At 39.7% G+C, this 18103-nt stretch overlaps 1 long non-coding RNA gene across 1 annotated transcript in view; it reads right to left on the bottom strand.

Annotated features, from left to right (window-relative positions):
• Positions 1 to 18103, bottom strand: part of LOC146768421 (uncharacterized) — a 70241-nt gene that overhangs the window by 35673 nt on the left and 16465 nt on the right. Inside the window, exon 2 of the long non-coding RNA XR_014952968.1 lies at positions 1 to 18103. This exon is cut by the window's left edge and continues 35673 nt beyond it. This is a non-coding gene — a long non-coding RNA (uncharacterized LOC146768421).

Raw genomic sequence — 18103 nt, 5'->3', positions numbered from 1 at the left:
TGCCCTAAGACTCAGTAGAAAGTATCTTTGTATGTAAAGTGCTCATGGTGTGCCTGACTCTCATCCTGATGTGCATAACCTTCACCCCGGAGCACATGACTCTCACCATTTTAAGACCTCTGTTGTCTGGACTTAAGGAGAGACTGGGGAGTAATTTTCCACTGCCACTTAAACATATTCATGCTGCTGAAAAGGAAGGAGTAAGTTATTGTTTGTATTCTTCCATTTACCTAAATTAAAGGTATCAGAGCTAGTCAGCAAAAGTAGATTGGGGACTATAATTGGGAGGAGGATGTGCTGCCTTCAAAATATAATAGACAATATATTCCTGTTGAATGCTGAGCCTTGGAAAATGAACAGCAGAAAAGAGTTTGCAAATATGCTGGTTCTGAATGCTGCAAGGTTAGTGTTAAGTGTCAGCTTTAGTGTCCTGGCCCCCTTCCAGTCTGGATAATTACATGCAGCTTATTCAAACAGGCCTACAGTTTCACTTGCACATGGCATTCCTGTCTTCCTGTCCTGAAATGCAGTACAGAGTTGCTGGGAGTTCATTTATATTAGAACACTTCAAGGGTAGGCAATCCTCCATTCTGTCACACTGTTTGCAAATTTTCTTAGAGCAATGTAGGTGTATATAAAATGAACAGCCAGGCACAGTCAGACCCCGGCATTAGTGAATTATTTCAGTGCCAGTTACTGTAAGCAAGGTTACTTTAATTCTTTGTACTCTTTAGAAAGTCACTAATTTTGCTTTCTTTGTTCTGAATTCCCATTTGTAATCCTGTTTAGGGGTAAATCAGTAATAATCTTGTTCATGTGTCTGTGGGACTTTGTGTTGCAGCTTTAGGAGTTTTGAATTTCTTCTGTTATGTAGAGAACTAGAGAGCAAGGCTTTCAGTTAGAGTCTAAAGCAGTGACACATTTGTGTTCACACAACCAGAGGGAAGCGAAACTCCTATTTTAGTTAAAAGACAACACATTTTTTCCCACTAAACATTAATTTATTTTTAAGGTGGTAAGGCTATAGTTTTCACCTGGTAATTATATCCACATATTCTATCTGTGGGGTCTGAAAAACTGTCTGAAAATTCTATCTGAAAACAAGTCCAGGTTATTTATTGCTCCTTATTGTTGTCCACATTTTTCACTGCTGAGCCTGCTCTCAGATCTCCTGTGCACATAGAGATGTATTCCTGCATTTGTGGATTTTGTATTAGAACAACCCTATAATTGCCTGTGATTCCATCTCAGAGGTCTGTGAAATGTTTTGGTTTGATATGCACAACGAAGAAACAAAAAATATGAGTAGAATTTAGAAAGTAGACAGCAAATAGAGAAATAGCAGAAAGTAGGAAGCAAATAGTAAAATAGTGGTGGTTATAATCATTATTCTTGACACTACAAATAGGAACAGGGACAGCATGGGTAGAGTGTGGCTGCAGACAAGACTGTTAAGCAACAATCAAGCTCTTCTAAGATGAAAAGAAAGGAAACCATCTGTCTGCTATGGGCACCCTTACTGGCTGTGTTGAGTATGCCAGGGTCTATGCCAGGGACTTCTCTAATGCTGGAGGGCAGCAAGAAAATGCCCTGTATTGATACAAACAGCAAATCCTGTAACTCAATCTCCACGAGTGGTAATCAAGCCACTACCCTCAGTACTGGCTTGTGGTTTTGATGATGACAAAATCCACATTTTCTCCTTGGTCAGGGTGGACCCTTTATTTTTCCATTCCTCTGGTGACTTCCAACAACAAGGATAACCCCCTTCTCATGAACTGAAGGTTTATCATGAAAACCATAATATTTCTTGTACAGAACTGCTGTGCCTCAAGCCTTTGTGATTAGTACCTTTCTGGCGAAAGTTCTTGTCTCTCTGGAGCCAAGGGGAGAAGGGCAATGGACAAAAATATACACATAAATCATGGCAAGTGGAAAATCAGCATTAACATCCTGGCCTGTATTTCGAATGTGCAGGATGCCCCAAGGGGCAGTGGTACCAGAAGGCAGCCTCTGTAACATATTTCCATCTCCAGATTCTGTGACACCGGATACTTTTGAATGTACAAAATGTTCTCCAATCTCATTTCCTTTTTTCCACAATGCAAAGACTAAAATTTCTTTGGATCTGTTAGAATAATTTAATCACTTGGTGATAAAATGTGGTTTTCTTCCTATATTTCATAAGGTATTTAACTTATTAATGGAATTGGGGGTAAATATCTGTATCAATATGGTTGCATTGTACCATTTTTGTTAAAATTTATTTTGCTAGAGTTTACTTTTGTGTTTATCCAAGTACACAAAAGTAGGTCTTCTTTAGAAAAACTTTGAGTTACAGAAGCAATTTGTTGTGCTGTTTATTCTCTGCCAACATGGTGGAGGGAAGCCTAGGATGTTTTGTTCATGTTGATGAAAAACATCAGAGCTTGATGTTTATGTTCATCAAGCTCTGGGCATAAACAAAAGTTAGCATCACTAAAAGGCAATTAAGAAGACACCATTTATCTGACTATGGGATAAACTCAGAGTTTTAGTCTATTTCTTCCTAGCAGTCTGGTCCTACAGGCTCCCAAATGAAGCAACCAAAAATTACATCAGAAAATTCAGTATCTGGCCTTCAAAGAGAAGTTATGTGTGTCTCTGGAGTAGTATCAGCATTTGGTATGACTAGAGCTTTGGTTGTTTTCTTTTATTATGGAAATTGTAAGCAAAGTGGAGAGATGTGAATTCAAGTTCTAGGTATGATGAGTAAAATTACATTCTTTCAAAGCACTTGCCTATTTTTCCATGTCAGTCTGGACTCAGATCTAATCTGAATGTGCAGATATAAAAGCTTGCATTTCAGGCCAATTTTCATAATGATGAACAGGATTCTTTAGCAGAGATTCACAGCTACCGTCTCTGGTTTGTAGTGAACTGTGGTAATCAAGATTCAAAATCCACCTTTTGCAGCTGAAAAAGACACTTCTGAATGCAGAGCATTGCAGGTTATCTGGCTTATTGTACACCTTCCCATGAAGTATGGCAGAAAATAGGCTGTTTGAAACTAGAGGAGTCCCCTAACTCTTCCCATGAAACAGCTCTTTGCTCCTTTCTTGCTGACACAAGCACAAGTTCACTGCAAATTGCTTTTGAACTACTTTATCAATGGGTTTTGTGAATGGAAGTTACAGGGATATAAAGCTATCACTTGGCTTTGTACCCTTGGGTTAGATTAATGCTTTTAAAAAACTTGTGTGGCTCTCAGTAAAAAGCAGGATGTCTGTACCATTAAAATAACCAAGAAGAAGGTGAAAATGACCTTTTCCAGCAGATACTCAGAGAAAAACTCAGTTGTTTGCCTTTTCCTTCATCAGTGTGGCAATAAAAGGCATTTGAAGGCCAGGATTCAGTGCTGTCCTCTTCCTGGGACCTGTTTAACTTTGATGGCAAATGCCTTATGAAGTTATGTAACACAGAAAAAGATACATTCTATATAAATTCTTTCCTTCCTCTTAATCTTCTGCAGCTAATCCTCCTGTCTTGAGTTGATCAAAGCCCTTAAAAGGGAGACTAATTATTTAAAATTAACTTGTTCCCTGAGACGCTTTTTGTCACTGCCTATGATTCATGGATCTTATGTCTGAGCACTGAAGCTAGAGTGTGTCGAGCAACACATGTTCTGGGTATAAACATCACCTTCCCACTCAAATTAAACTTCAACAAAGTAGGAATTGTTTACTTCATTGCTTTAGATTTGAGTAATAACCTAACCCTCCTGACCTGCAAAAGTATGAAATCACTGTACAGGCCACATCTCTAACACAGCCCCACAGAGGGACAAATGGAAGTGGACAAATGTCAGACAAGCTGGTGTTCTCCCTCGGTCAGGCTGACCTGTGATGGTACCATGACTGACCCATCCTGTCTCCCAGAACAAAATGTGTCTGCTGAAAATATGTCCTGAGACCTGTAATGGAGGGTGACTGCAGATTCTTTAACAGAAAAAAAAGGTGAAATCATGGTCTGAAGAAGAAACTACAAGCACAAGTCTCTGCAAACTGCAATTTTAAATAAGATTTTAAAAATTGCAAAATAAAGCCTTATTGCTTAAAGACACAGGATAAAAATATTTTACAACACTTTGTGAAAATTTTTTGTTGGCAATGGTGCCATATCCAGCAGCCAAGGCAATGCATGTATGTGAGTTATTTTCTGTTTATCTGAGGCACACATTTACCAGGGGATGCCTCCTCTTCACTTAGTCATTATGATCATGAAGTTCACATTTCTCAGGCTCAAATTTACACACATCCAGGAGTTGTGCAATGACAGGTGACTACAATAACCTCCTTGGCAGCATGCCATGGTGGGGCTGTCTGCAACAGATAGACCTGGGACTGGGGACTGTCCCTGATCTCTCAACAGCTTCCTCATCCCTTTCAGTGTCCTACCTCAGACTCTGCTGAATTGCACAGAATTGATTTTGAACTACATGTACAGACCTGGAATTAATTATTAAACACCTGGATGGCACAGGCCCTCAGAGTGAATATTCCATTGTAATTTCTTATGGAAGAAGTCAAAACACTGTGGCTAGGCAGATGTCAGCTTTCTGTCTGCAGTGGTAAAAGGTTAATCATTACAATTATCTCTGGAAATTTTCTGGAAGTCCAGATAGTAAGGCCCAAATTCAAATTCCACTGGAACCAGTGAGTACTTTCAGATCCTCTTAAGAACACTTCAGTTTTCACCAATACCTTCAATGTCTTCAGCTCTTGAAAAGAAATAGGTGCAAACTTGAATACTGTTCCCCTGCCCCTGTGTGTAGGAGAAGCATTACTGCACTCAGAAAATCCATATATTGTAATGTTTAAAATCATATTCGTCGTCTGTTTTTGGAATATGCTATATGTTTTCATTATTTTTAATTTCTGATAACATTTCTGAGAAGAGTGAAAGAAATGTAAATATATTCCCCTCTTTCTGACTTGTTTTTGGGAGTGCCCTGTGGACAGAAACAGAAGTAGATCTGAGCCAACAACACAGATGAGGCAAGCCAAACCCTCACCACTTGATAGCTGTTTAGCCAGACATATCTTTTCTAAGCAGGATTTGGTCTTTATTCATGAGGAATTTTAAGCATGCCAGTCCTATAATTTTGCTCAAATATCTGCTGGCAGAACAAAGGACAAGAAAGAACTGTAAACAGGGGTGTGGGACTAAAGATCCAGTTATAGCAATATAGAGACCAGAAGATAAAATTAGCTTTAATTATGGAGACATCTTGAGAAGTAGATATGTTTGTTTAGATTTCTGTTTCATTTGTTTCTGGGTTTTTTTTTAACTATAATGTGGTGTATTTTGAATTCATGTTTATCCATGTTTTTTAGGTAAACCCCTAAAAGAGGATTTACCTCCTTAAAAGACAGTTTTGATACTGATGACTCTCTTTACACATTACTGATGCCTCTCATTAAAGATGAATAAAGCTTTGTGTCTAAGGTGATACAGAAGAGAGATCCTCTTGAAATTCCAGTAAAAGTTTCAGAGTAATTTTACTTTATTCCTATACATGCCCTGCATGATGTTAAAAATAAAGTTTTCTTAGCTATGCACCCCCAAGTTCTCATCAGGCCATAGATTTTTTGCCTAATCAATGCAAAATTGTTAGAGGTTTTTGCTTAAGTGGTTTATAACATAATACTATCAATATAATAAATGGTTCATTACTGCAAGATTTTTATTAAAGAGTAAATTTGTATTTCAGTCATTCTGGTGCAACAACGTTTAAATCAAATAATGTAACTGAAAAAGGGGTAGCAAAATCCACACACCTCTAATTGTACTTAGAAAACTAATCCAGCTGGGAGTGTTAAACTTAAAAAACAACCCTTACCTAGCGCAATTTCTGAAAGGTTAAAATCTTAATACACAGATTTACCATTCTCAACATGTTTACAGCAATTTACCCTGTGTTTCATTGATCTACTGGCTTTGCCTTTTAATTAACCTTCCCAAAGACTGCACAGAAGTGTAGGAGGTGACAGAGACTGGGATATATCAGCACAGGTCAGAGAATGAGCTGGATGAAAAATGCAGAAGTATTTCACTTAGTGCTTTAGAGTAATAAATTGTTTAATTAATGTCAGTACTTGGATATCAAATGCACTGTACTTTAATGTTCTCTAAGTGAAGCAGAGAAGACTTCAAACACATATCCAAGTCATATATATATATACACACACATACATATATACATATATATATGTATTGCATGCCTACAGAAATGCAAGAAATTATGAATTTAATCTATGTCATGGTTTGACATGGAAAAAGAATTTTCTTGGAAGGAACAGGTCAATCCAGTCAGGGGTCAGGTTTGGATACTGACACTTGGGGTGACCAAATGAAGGTGGACATGCCTCTGAGAACACAGAGGGGTTAAAAGCAGAATTCCCAGGAGAACTCTCTCTCTGGTTCCGGTCATCGGAGGGTGAAGACCTCCCCTGCCCAGCCTGGGTTGGGATGGGTGGGGGAGGGAAGCCATGTGGCCTGGGGAGGCAGGACGGGGGGTGAAGGATCGGGAACCGAGCTGGGCCAGCTCCTGCGGATGGAAGGGTGGAGAACATCTGAGATGTCTTTGTTCCCCCCTCAACCTAGAGGGAAAGAGATAGAGAGCCTGCAGACACCTGGAAGTTTGCCAGCAGAGGAGTAGGAGAAGGAGGGCAGGGGGAAGATGCCCAGCATGGGAGACGGGAGACTGAGTCCTGGGCCGAGATTTCAGCCGTCAGGAGAGTCCAGGACTTTTAACCCTTTCCTGGGAAATGAAGGCTTTGTGAAATATTACTCCTCCTCAATTTGAAGAAAAGAGAGACAGCCTGGGACCTCAGATGTTAGGGAAAGAAGTTTGGGGGAAGATGATGGAGTGGCTTTTGGCTGGACCCTTCTTGTTAGCCATAGACTGAACCAATCCTTCCTCCAAGAGAGACTGCATTTTAGGGGGATGCAATGGTGAGCCAAGAGACTCCTTCAGCAACTACCAGTTCAGGAATGAACAGAGAAAAGCTGAGGAGGGTGTGAGGATGCCCTCCGTCTTCAGAGAAGAAGAGAAGACGAGCTCTGTTCTTGGACCCCCGGCCGCAGGGTAAAATGGGGGGGGACTGTGGTCCCAAAATGAGACACTGGACTGTTGTTTCTGTTGGTCCTTGGCAAAGCATCCTTAAAGCAGCCGTATAAGCAGTCTCTGTCCATGCATGGTGGTGAGAGCACTGTGACATGGAGAGGAGAGTGTCACACTGGCCGGTGTGCCTGGCCATGCCTGGCCATGTGTGACATGGAAACACAAGAGGTGGCAGCTGTGTTTCCTGGGGATCTGTGGTGCAAGGGGGACTCCTCTCCCCCTCTGATGGACCCAGTATTGATTATGTGGAAGGGTGAAGACTGGATTAAGGGTCCAAATGTGTCTCACTGTGTTTCGTTGGAGTTGGGTGGTGGGAGGAGGAATGTTTTGAAAGGTTTTCATTTTGAATTTTGTGTGTGTGTTTTTCCTTCATTTTTTCTTTTATAGTAGTAGTAGTAGTAGTAGTGTAATAAAGTTTTTCCCTTGTTATTAAGTTTGGCCTGCTTTGCTCTATTCTCAGTGTTTCACAACATTCAATTGATAGGTTGCATTTTCATGGGGGTGCTGGCATTGTGCCAGTGTCAAACCATGACAATCTGCATGAGCACTGACTGGAATTCTTTGTGGACACAATGTCATACCAAAATGTGTACCAGCAGGTAAAATCATATTAAATGTACTCACTGTCTGGTAGGCACACAGTTTAGGTACATAATGCATATGTTTAACCTTGAAATTGAGTATCAATCACAGCTATTTGTTTCCTAGAGAAACTAAATTGTTCCCAGCCTTAAACATACAAACTCCACCCTCAGTCCCACTCCCCCAAAGAAAAAAAAAACAAAACAAAAAAATCCTCCAAAAAAATCTCAATCCAAAACAACATAAAACGACCAAAAAAGAAAACACCCAAATACTCAATATTGTTTTAAATCTCATGCCTGGTGTCCATTCAGGTACTTAGCCAGAAACTGAAGGCAGATTCCAGCTGGCTCAGGCTTCCTGGTCAATGCAGGACTGTACACCCTTGCTGTGACATGACCACTTTGAAGGTGGTAGCCAAACTCTAATATCCCTTCTTCGTATTTAAAGACAAAATACAATGGGTGGAGTTCTGTCAAAATGACTGGTATTTTTGCTTTTGACCTACGTGATGTTAGTATTTCCCTTGGGCTCTCATATCAGTGGGAAGCGAGGTCTGGAAGTGTTTGGTTTCTGGTAAGCAGATCTATATGGGTGGGCATTCTGCTTCTGAGAGTTGTCAACACAGGATCACAGGAAAACCCAGGTGGGAAGGGAGGTCTGGAGGTTTCCAGCTCCTGTTTAGGCAGGATCTCCTCTGAGCTCAAACCCAAGTCTGTGCCCTGTCAGGATTTGGAAACTTTCAAGGATTGAACTAATACAACTTCCCAGGGCAACTCACAGCTCTGCTCAGCTGTCTCATGGGAAAAGGGTCTCCTTATCCCCAGCCAGAATCTCTCTTCTTTCAACTTTTACCCATAGCTTCCTCTCCTCCCACCACACACTGCTGTGAAAAGCCTGACTCCAACTACTTGGAATCTCCCCTTCAAGTGCTGAGGGCTGCTGGTGCTGGTGAGCCCACAACCAAACCATCTCTACTCCAGGCTGAATAAGGCCAGCTCCTGCAGGCTCTGTGGGTACTGGCTCACAGTTTCTGTTTAACACACCTACAGTTTCAGCCTCACAATCTGTAACTGAGACAGGGAGAATTATTCCATTTTAACAATGACAAAGATAAAAGGATTGTTTCACTGAATGTATGCCCAGAATAGCTGCAACTAAATCACCAAGTAAAATGGGATTCCATTGTAAAAAGGGATTCTTGAAGATTTTTTTTCAATTAAATAAACAGAATTAGGAACCAGAAAATCCTGACCTATTCCATACCTGAAAAAGCCATTGTCTTTAGCTTCCTGTTTTTTCATTTGGATTATTCTCCCACTGAGGTACTCCAGTTCACAGTTTATAGCATGACTATGTAGTGGCAAACTACTTAGATTTGATGAAGAAGTGTGAACATTTTGTCATGATCTGCCCACTCACACTCAATATTGTTTGAAGGTTTGTAAATCCTCTTTTGCTGGGAGTGCTTCTTGTCTGTTCATTGCTTCATGTGTTTACCCTGCAAGGCAGAAAGAATAATCCTAGGAATGGCAAAGTTAAATTGCATTGATTTTTTTATTTTAACTTTTCAACTCTACTTCTCAGAATGACAAAGATGCTGAAATATGGACAGCTAGAGATGGCATTTTTTTTCATCTGTCCATTTCAGTATATTGCCTGTGATATGTCTCTGGTTTGGTTTTTATTTAGCAAAAGGACATACTGATGAGAACTAGGTTAAGAGATCAGGAAGCAAAACTCCCTGCACAGAGTACTAAAAGGGCAAAGGATATGCTTCTTTTTGACTGTTGTTTAATCCTGAATTGGGAGAATGTTAGGTACCAGTTCTGCACCTTTTGCTCTTTTTGCTCTTGAAGCTGCTGGGAGATTTTTGCTCTTGAAGCTGCTGGCTTTTCGCAGTTGTTACTGCCTTCAGATCCATCAATCAGCACAGATGGTGAGCTATGAAGCAAAAATCCCAAATATTCAGGACTGAGTCACACTGGTAGAAATGGAAAACTGCTTCTGTCCATCCTGTTTTCTTAATCTCCAGACGCATGTGATCAGTACATATACCAATAGCCCTAAGTGCTAGCCATCTTTGTAAATTAACGTCATCAGTGGTGCAGGACAGATGTTTGTGAATCAAGTATGAAATCCACAGATTTCTCTAAAGACAGTAGACACCAGCTTTTCACAGCCTCTAGTGTTTGCAGGCACAGGACAAAAATAGATGAGAGGACTGGGAGAGACAAAATTATCACAAGAAAAGGTCTGCTCTGGTCAGAGATGACCAATTACATACTGAAGACCCATTTAACTCCTGTTGATCATAGATCACAAAATCATCTTAGCTTCTTTTCATAAGCTTTTGACTTTACAGTTCAAACCCCTGAAGTACCAGTTGTGCTGGGAAGGGGCAAGTGAATAGGCCTAAAATATGAATGACTCATATGTTACAAAGAGAACCTTCACTTACAGTCCCCCAAAAGAAATGTGAGGAGAAAAGTTCCTGGCATATTGATTTATGGACTTGTTTAATACTAGACATGTGGAAAATCATCACCAGTACATCACATCCCCACTACCTTCACAGATCCAAAAGAAATTATATTTTAGATGGTACTTCTTTTGTCTGCAGATTCTGCACCACTCACCTCCAGGACCAGAAGGTTTGAAACATAGGTGACTCATTCAGGTCTTATATGCCCAATTATTCTACACAATTGAATTATTTGCAAGTTCTATAGGTTACTTGTAAAATGAATCTATGATTCCTCAGTCATGTGGATTACCAGCATAAATCTAGATGTTGGAAAAAAGAAATTTACAGTCTCTCAGAGAACTCCCTCTTCTCTCTGGCACCTGCCCTATCTTATTTCTCATCTCCTTTTATTTTTTTGTAACCCAGTTTGGAAGGTTAAGGCTTATTTTCAAAAAGATATTTTTTGTAAAGGTGAGTGGGTCTCCTAAGACACAGATATCAAAAATTAGTAAATGTGATAGAACACAGAAACAAATATGATGCAGATTAAATTTAGTATTACTTTTCCATGAGAAGTAGTGAAATTTACAATCAGCCATTAATCAGATCTTAACTGCTCAGATTACTGAAAAATTGTCTCATAGTTTTCCATGAAAACAAGGTGGCCTGGTATGTACACTCCTTTAACAAATTACCAATTTGAATGTAGTACTTTTAAAAACCCCTATACTACCAGCAGTTTATTTTCCAGTTCTCATATGCATTGCTCCTTTAACAGAAGATTTCAACCTTTTTTAGCTTTAAAAAATCCCAAAACATATGGTTGATACCTCTTAATTTGGAGATACTTTTCATTCACTTTAACAAGTGGATCAGAATTTCTTTCACTATCTGTGGCAATGCTGGTCATGTAGATATTTTTTGATGGGAAACGTGCAAAATTTTAATAGGTGCAATAGAAGAACTTTTTTAGTAAGGTCATTAAGAAATATAACAGGTACATAAGAATGCTGTTAAAAATCTCTGCAAAATTTTGATTGCTTAAAAAAAAGAATGTTCAAGGCAATGGAAAAACAATATAATTTTAATTCAACTACTATTAAATTCTCTTCTCATTTGTTGTGTGTATCTTCCATATAAGTAATTGTTCAGCCTGTAATCCCTAAAAAGCCATCTGTGTTGGGCTTTATTTTAGCCAACACTATGCTGACCCTCATAATCAAGTCTTCATTTCCTCACAGCTCTATTGTTTTAACCTCACATTTGTTAATTAAATTAATTCATTTACTTAAGTTAAAAACATCTATTCCAGCCGCGGGCTGCTAGTGGTTTCCTTTGAATTAATACATTGCATAAAGCATGAATATCACCAGCCTTCCAGATATCACTTCCCTGAAATTGGATTTGTTCCAAATTCAGTACTCTGTTGCTCGTTTCTTTATCTCCTGCAAAACCCCTCCCATGTCCTCAGTCATGAAATACAACAATTTCCTTTAATCCTCTATTAGGGCAATTTGTCTATTAGAAAAAAATTAAACCAACCTGAGGAACCACTGAACCACTTGACTCTCCACGGTCAAGGAGCAGCATTGTACCATCACAAGTCTTTCCATCCCCAGTCTTTATGCTGGCTGAGAACCAGCATTGTCTGTTTTTTTAAACTTTATAACTAAGATGTGACAGAAGCAACCTATCCTCTCTGGCAGGTTTCTATGCTTTCTTTGCTGGAGTAGAGCCACAGAGACACAGCAGGGTTTTTAGCACATTAGCAAACTAATGTTTCATACTTATTCATTTCAGCATCTAGCTCAAGCTTGACAATTCCATGGAGATAATTTCCTCCCTCTTCAAATCTGCCCTTTTCAGCTGCCTAGCTCCTCTCTAAAGTTGCTTTCCTAGCTGTAATAAGTGGACTTATTCTCACATTTTTCTGCCTCCAGAAAACTCTTAGCACCCAAATGTCTAAAAGCCTTTTTCATGTCTCTCAAAAAGCAGTGCTCTCCCTGGTCTATGACTGTCACGGGAGTGTACACATGCTCTTGAATAAAACAGCATCCCTGAGTCTCAAAACTTCCCTGAACTCATTCTTTCTGAAAGCTATTCTGTATCCTTCTGCCTTCTGACCCTACACACAGCCCTTATTTGAATGTACCAATTGTATTAAGGTTATGTAGGTTTCCAAGTTCTAGTTTTATGAAGGATGCAATGATTCATGGTCCACAGACCATGAACAATTCACATTTTAGTCACCATATACAGTGTTCTGTAGAAGACAGTCTGTTGGATTGCCCTTTCCTAAGTATTATTGCCTGGGTTTATATCATTCTAAAAGACATCAAAGAAAATATATCAAAACTACTTGGAAAAAAATGCTGCTGTAGGGTTGTTATTTGTCCCATAGTACTTGAAACTGAAAAGGAGTCTCTCTGTTTGGATGTGATCCACTCTGAGGAAATGGAGAACTCCTGGCTTGTGCAAAACGGGCTTGGATGCATTATATGTAGTTACCTCCAACAGCAACTACTGAAAAAGACTGTCAAACTCTGCAGTCAATAAGAAAGGATCTTGGAATTTATTTGAACATACAGAGTGCCAAAACTTTCCTGGTTTTTTGAAGCTGCAGGTAAATGGACATGTTTCTTATACTGTGAATGTGTAAACAGACAGGAGAGCAAGGACAGTTAATGCCCAGAAAAATATCCCAAGTTGCATCACTATGCAGTCTTGATGTAGGCATGGACTGAACAGAGCCTGCTGGAGTACAGAGTTTCTTCTTCTGAAGCTTGTTACAAAAGAAGAACCACAGGAAACTTCTGCATTTGTCCCCTCCTGTTTTTTTTCCTTTGTGGTCTGGCAAATTCAGATATTCAAATTCAAATCACTCATAAATGTCAAATGATCTTTCCTAAGCTATTGCATTTTAATTTTTTCTTTTTCCTTACTGTCTGTTTGGTTTTTCAGATAGAGCATTTTACCACTGCACTTTTTAAAAATTAAATTGTAAACCCACAAACAAATGTAGCAAATACATAAAATAATGTGTATTAACCTGTATAAATAGAGATTGATTCACAAATAACTTATTAACCAGTGTTTGAGCCAGTTTGTGAAACATTTACTTTTCCTGACAAGAACTTATTGATGTGAATAGTATGGGATGCTGATCTGAAAATGAGGTCTAGCACAAACTTGCATATTTATCATATTTATCATATACTTGAAAATCAAGTTTGCATTTATAATTTGTTTTCCTTATTTATTTGATTGTGTGAAATTAGGGACATATTTTGACAACCATGACGGGTTTTTATTTCATATCATGAATATTCATAATGAGTCACTGGAATTTTTTGCAGAATACAGTACTGAATGATAGATAATAGATCTACTTCAGAGTGAACCTTCCTAGAATGAACCCATGAAATTCAACTTCCATAGCTTTTTTTTTTATTTATAGATCACATTTGTTCGGAAAACATATGGAAGAGGTGGAAATTAGCAATAAAAATCCTTCAGAATTAAAATGAAGGTTCATAACATCTTCTTTACAATATCTGTTCCACAAAAGATATTTCATACTTTTTTCTCCTTTTCTGGGGAGATCTAAAAAGGAGAAAATAAAAGATGAATCTAAAAAGATGCAGATATAGAATTAGAATTCTGTATGATACGCATTGTTCGAGAACCTGTTATAGTAACATATATTATGTTACTATAACAGTTCTGTTACTGTTATAGCTACTGTTCTGTTACTGTTCATGTTACTGTTATAGTAACAGGTATATTCATATGGAGTCTGGGGGTAAGTGAAGGGGCAGTTTCTAGATAACTAAAGTTTTCACATAGATTATATGGTAGTAACAGAAAAGAATCTTTTAATAGAACACAGAAACACAGAAAATAGAAGAAAATATCTTGGGAAAATGTTGGAACAAAAATAAAAGTAATTGGACTCTAATCCTTGTACAAGTACTACCTTTATTTTATTTTGCTCTTCAAGTCTTTTCATTCTTATGTATGTATGGTTTTTTATTAGCAAACCCTAGAAACTTCACAGCTGCTACAAACCAATGTTGCTACAACAACAAAAACCTAGCAAGTAACACAGAAGAATTCCCAAATATTTTACTTACCTTAAAACACACAATACATCACTACTGAAATGTAGCTGCATATGGACAAGGAACCTGGCAAATTTTCATTAACATCCAACAATACACAATGGTTTAGGATGGGACATTAAAGATTTTCTCAGCAGGAAGAAATTCTATAGAAAGTTTAATTTCCAGGGGTCAGATTTCATTATTTTCTTTTAAAGATTATTCTAATGTAGAGAACAATGGTATTTTTAAGATCTTCAAGTTTTAAGAGCATCATAGTATATTCAGTAAGTAAATACTCATTGTTAGAGCTGACTGAAGCAAGATGACACTCTGTGGTCAACTCCCACCACATCCTGAGAAGTCTCCCATCCAACTATTGCTTAGCTGGTGGAATCCAGTTTAGGTTATTGCACTGCTTTTGAGCAATACAAGGAACTGAAATGTTGAATTTCATGTCCTGTTGTGGAAAGAATATTTTATTGGGAAAAAAATATTATTACTAATCTTCCCTGGTTTAGGATAGAAATTCCACTCTGCAGCCAGAGGAGATTTCTTCAAGATAACCTCTTACAAACTTAGTGTTGGTAAGAGTAAACCCCTGTAGTCTACAGAGATCAATAACAGCAATGAGATATCTTTGGTAGATAGAAGTCAGTGAATCAATCACTATGTAAGGAAATAAATCAGAGGGAACTCTAGAAGGCACCTCAATGAACACTCTCATCTAAATCAGTGTGATTTATTAATCAGCTTTTAATCTCAGAAAAAATATCGAGATTTTTCACTATCAATCAGTCATATCATGCTTCTCAGTGAAAGCAAGAATATGTGCTTATTTTTACACCCTAGGAAAGAAAACTGGAGTTGTTTGAGAAATTTTTTTGTTGTGGACTTCAAGGGCAAAACATGCTTCAGAGAGAACCCACAAGTAGTGGCTATGATTAGGAAATAAGCACATAGTGGGAGATTGAGGACATTCAGAGAGTAAAGCTTTTCAAAGATAAATAAATTACTCTGATTCATGACCATATTGGCAGTTCTTGAATATCTCCAGTGAGGGAGACTCCACAACCTCTCCAGGCAATGTGTTCCAATGCATGCTCACCTGGACAGTAAAGAAATTCAGACAGAATTTCCTGTACATAAGTTTCTTCCCACTGCTTCTTGTCCTACTGTTTTGTGTCACCAAGAGCCTGGAAACATCCCCTTGACTCCCACCCTTCAGATACTTACAGACGTGGATGAGGCAACCATTCATTGTCTCTTCTCAAGGTTGAACAGGTTCAACTCCCCAGGCCTTTCCTCATAAGAGAGGTGCTCCAGTCCTCTCATCACCTTTGTAGCCCTCCACTGGACCTGCTCCAGGATCTCCATGTCTCTCTTATGCTGAGGAGTCCAGAGCTGGACACAGAACTCCAGATGTGGTCTCAACATATCTGCGTAAAGGGGCAGGACCACATCCCTGCTGGAAATGTTCTTTCTAATGCACCCCAGGATACTATCGGCCTTCTTGGCCACAAGAACACACTGCTGGTTCATGGACAGCATGTTGTCCTCCAGGACTTCCAGGTCCTTCTCCACAGAGCAGTTTTCCAGCAGGATGGCCCCCAGACTGTACTGGTGCCTGGGATTGCTCTTCCCTAGGTGCAAGAACCTGCATTTGCCTTTGTTGAATTTCAGATGGTTCTTCTCTGCCCCTCTCTCCAGCCTGTCAGGGTCCTTCTGAAGGGCTGCACAGCACCCTGATATATCACCACTCCTCCCAGCTTTGCATTGTCGGGGAACTTGCTGAGGAGGCCTCTGCCCTTTCATTCAAGTTATTGATGAAAAGTTAAACAGTACTGAGCCCAGTACTGAACCTTGGGGGACACCGCCAGTAATAGGCCTCCAGCTAGACCATGTGCCACTGATTACAGCCCTCTGGGAGGTGCTCTTCAGGCAGTTCTCAAACCACCTCTCTGTCGACTCACACAGTCCACACTTCTGAATTTGCCTGTGAGGATATTGTGAGACAGTGTCAAAAGTCTTGAAGTCAAGGTAGACAATAACAACTGCTCTCCCCTCATCCATCCTGGTAGTTGCTTCATCACAGAAGGCAATCAGACTGGCCAAGTATGATTTACCCTTAATTAATCCATGCTACTCCTGATCACCTTTTTGTAATCCATGTGGATAGAGATTGCCTCCAGAAAGAGGCATTCCATCACATTTCCGGGGGTTGAGGTGAGGTGAGGTAACTGGCAAGTAGTTTCCTGGGTCCTCCTTCTTGCCCCTTTTGAAGAAGATATTTACTTTCTTCCAGCCCTCAGGCAGCTCTCTTGATTGCCACAACCTTTCAAAGATTATTGTGAGCAACCTCACTATGGGTGTCCAGCAGCACTTATGAATGGATCCTGTCAAGGACCACGGACTTGTGGATTTCAATTTTGCCTAGGTGCTCTCTAACCCAATCCTCTTGGATCAAGGTCTTTCTTCCAACATCCCTTTACCCTGGTCTTTTGGGCCAGAGATTCCTGAGGGCTGGTCTTGCCAGTCAAGACCAATGCAAAAAAAGCATTTAATAACTCTGCCTTTTCTGCACTCTGTTACCAGGGTTCTCCCCTCCATTTAGTAATGGCCTCTACCTTATCCTTACTTCTCCTTTTGCTATTTATGTGTTTGAGAAAGCACTTCTTGTTGTCCTTGATGTCCTTGGCCAGGTTAAATTCCAGAGGGGCCTTGGCCTTCCTTGTCTCATTTCTACTTACTCTGACAACCTCTTTATGTTCATTCCAAGTTGCCTGACCTGCTTCCATCTCCCGTGTGTTTCCTACTTACGCCTGAATAATGACAGAAGATCTTTATTCATCCACACAGGGCTCTTTCCTCCTTTACCTGATTTTTTGCTCATTGGGATGCATCTTTTTTGAGCCTGGAGGAAGTGATCCTTAATAATCATCCAACTCTCTTGGATCACTCTTCCCTGCAGGGCCTGTTGCCATGGGATTCTTCTGAGAAGATCCCTGAAGAGGATCCAAAGTTAGCTCACCTGAAGTCCATGGCTGCAATCTCTATGTGCCATCCTGCTTCCTCCTTGCCTGATACTGAGCTCCACAATCTCATAGTTGTTTCAGCCAAGGCTGCTCCCCAACCTTCAATTCTCCAATGAGGCCTTTCCTGTTTGTTAGTATGAGGTTGAGCAGCAAACCATTCTTTCTGGGATCCTTGACTAGAATTTGTCATCAGTGCTTTCCAGGAGCCTCCTGGACTATTTGTGTTTCGCTGTGTTGCTTCTCCAGCAGATGTCAGGGTAGTTAAAGTCCTCCACAAGAACCAGTTCATGTGACTTTGAGGCTGCTTCAAGCTGCCTCCAGAAGGCCCCATCCACTTCCTCCTCCTGATCACCCACAACAGTGTCCCTATGACAACAACACATGGCACAGCAGGGTCAGTGTGACCATTTGGGCAAATCATTAGTTATCGCAATCTTTTTATAGCAATAGTAACACAGGTAGTCTGAACCTACATATTTTGAAAGACTTTTTCTTATATTTACCAAAGTCTCAAGATGACAGAGATGCAGACTGAAGACTTAGATCAATGTTTTTCCTCTCACAATAGCAGAATTCACCTGGTTTGAAAACAGTCACTTTTAAGTACAGTTATTCCTGCTGCTTCCCTCCCCAGAAAAGGTATGCTTACACCTAAAACACCAAGGCACGGACAGCCTGAAAACTTCATCTCTGGCACCTCTGATATGTCAGGAAGTGGGGGAGGGAATTTTGAGCAATGACTCCAAGGGCAAAT

Source organism: Lonchura striata, chromosome 2 (assembly GCF_050655825.1).
Source record: "Lonchura striata isolate lonStrDom1 chromosome 2, ASM5065582v1, whole genome shotgun sequence".
In the NCBI taxonomy this organism is placed as follows: domain Eukaryota; kingdom Metazoa; phylum Chordata; class Aves; order Passeriformes; family Estrildidae; genus Lonchura; species Lonchura striata.
Note: the sequence above shows the minus strand (reverse complement) of the source record. Positions and strands in the feature narration are given on the sequence as shown.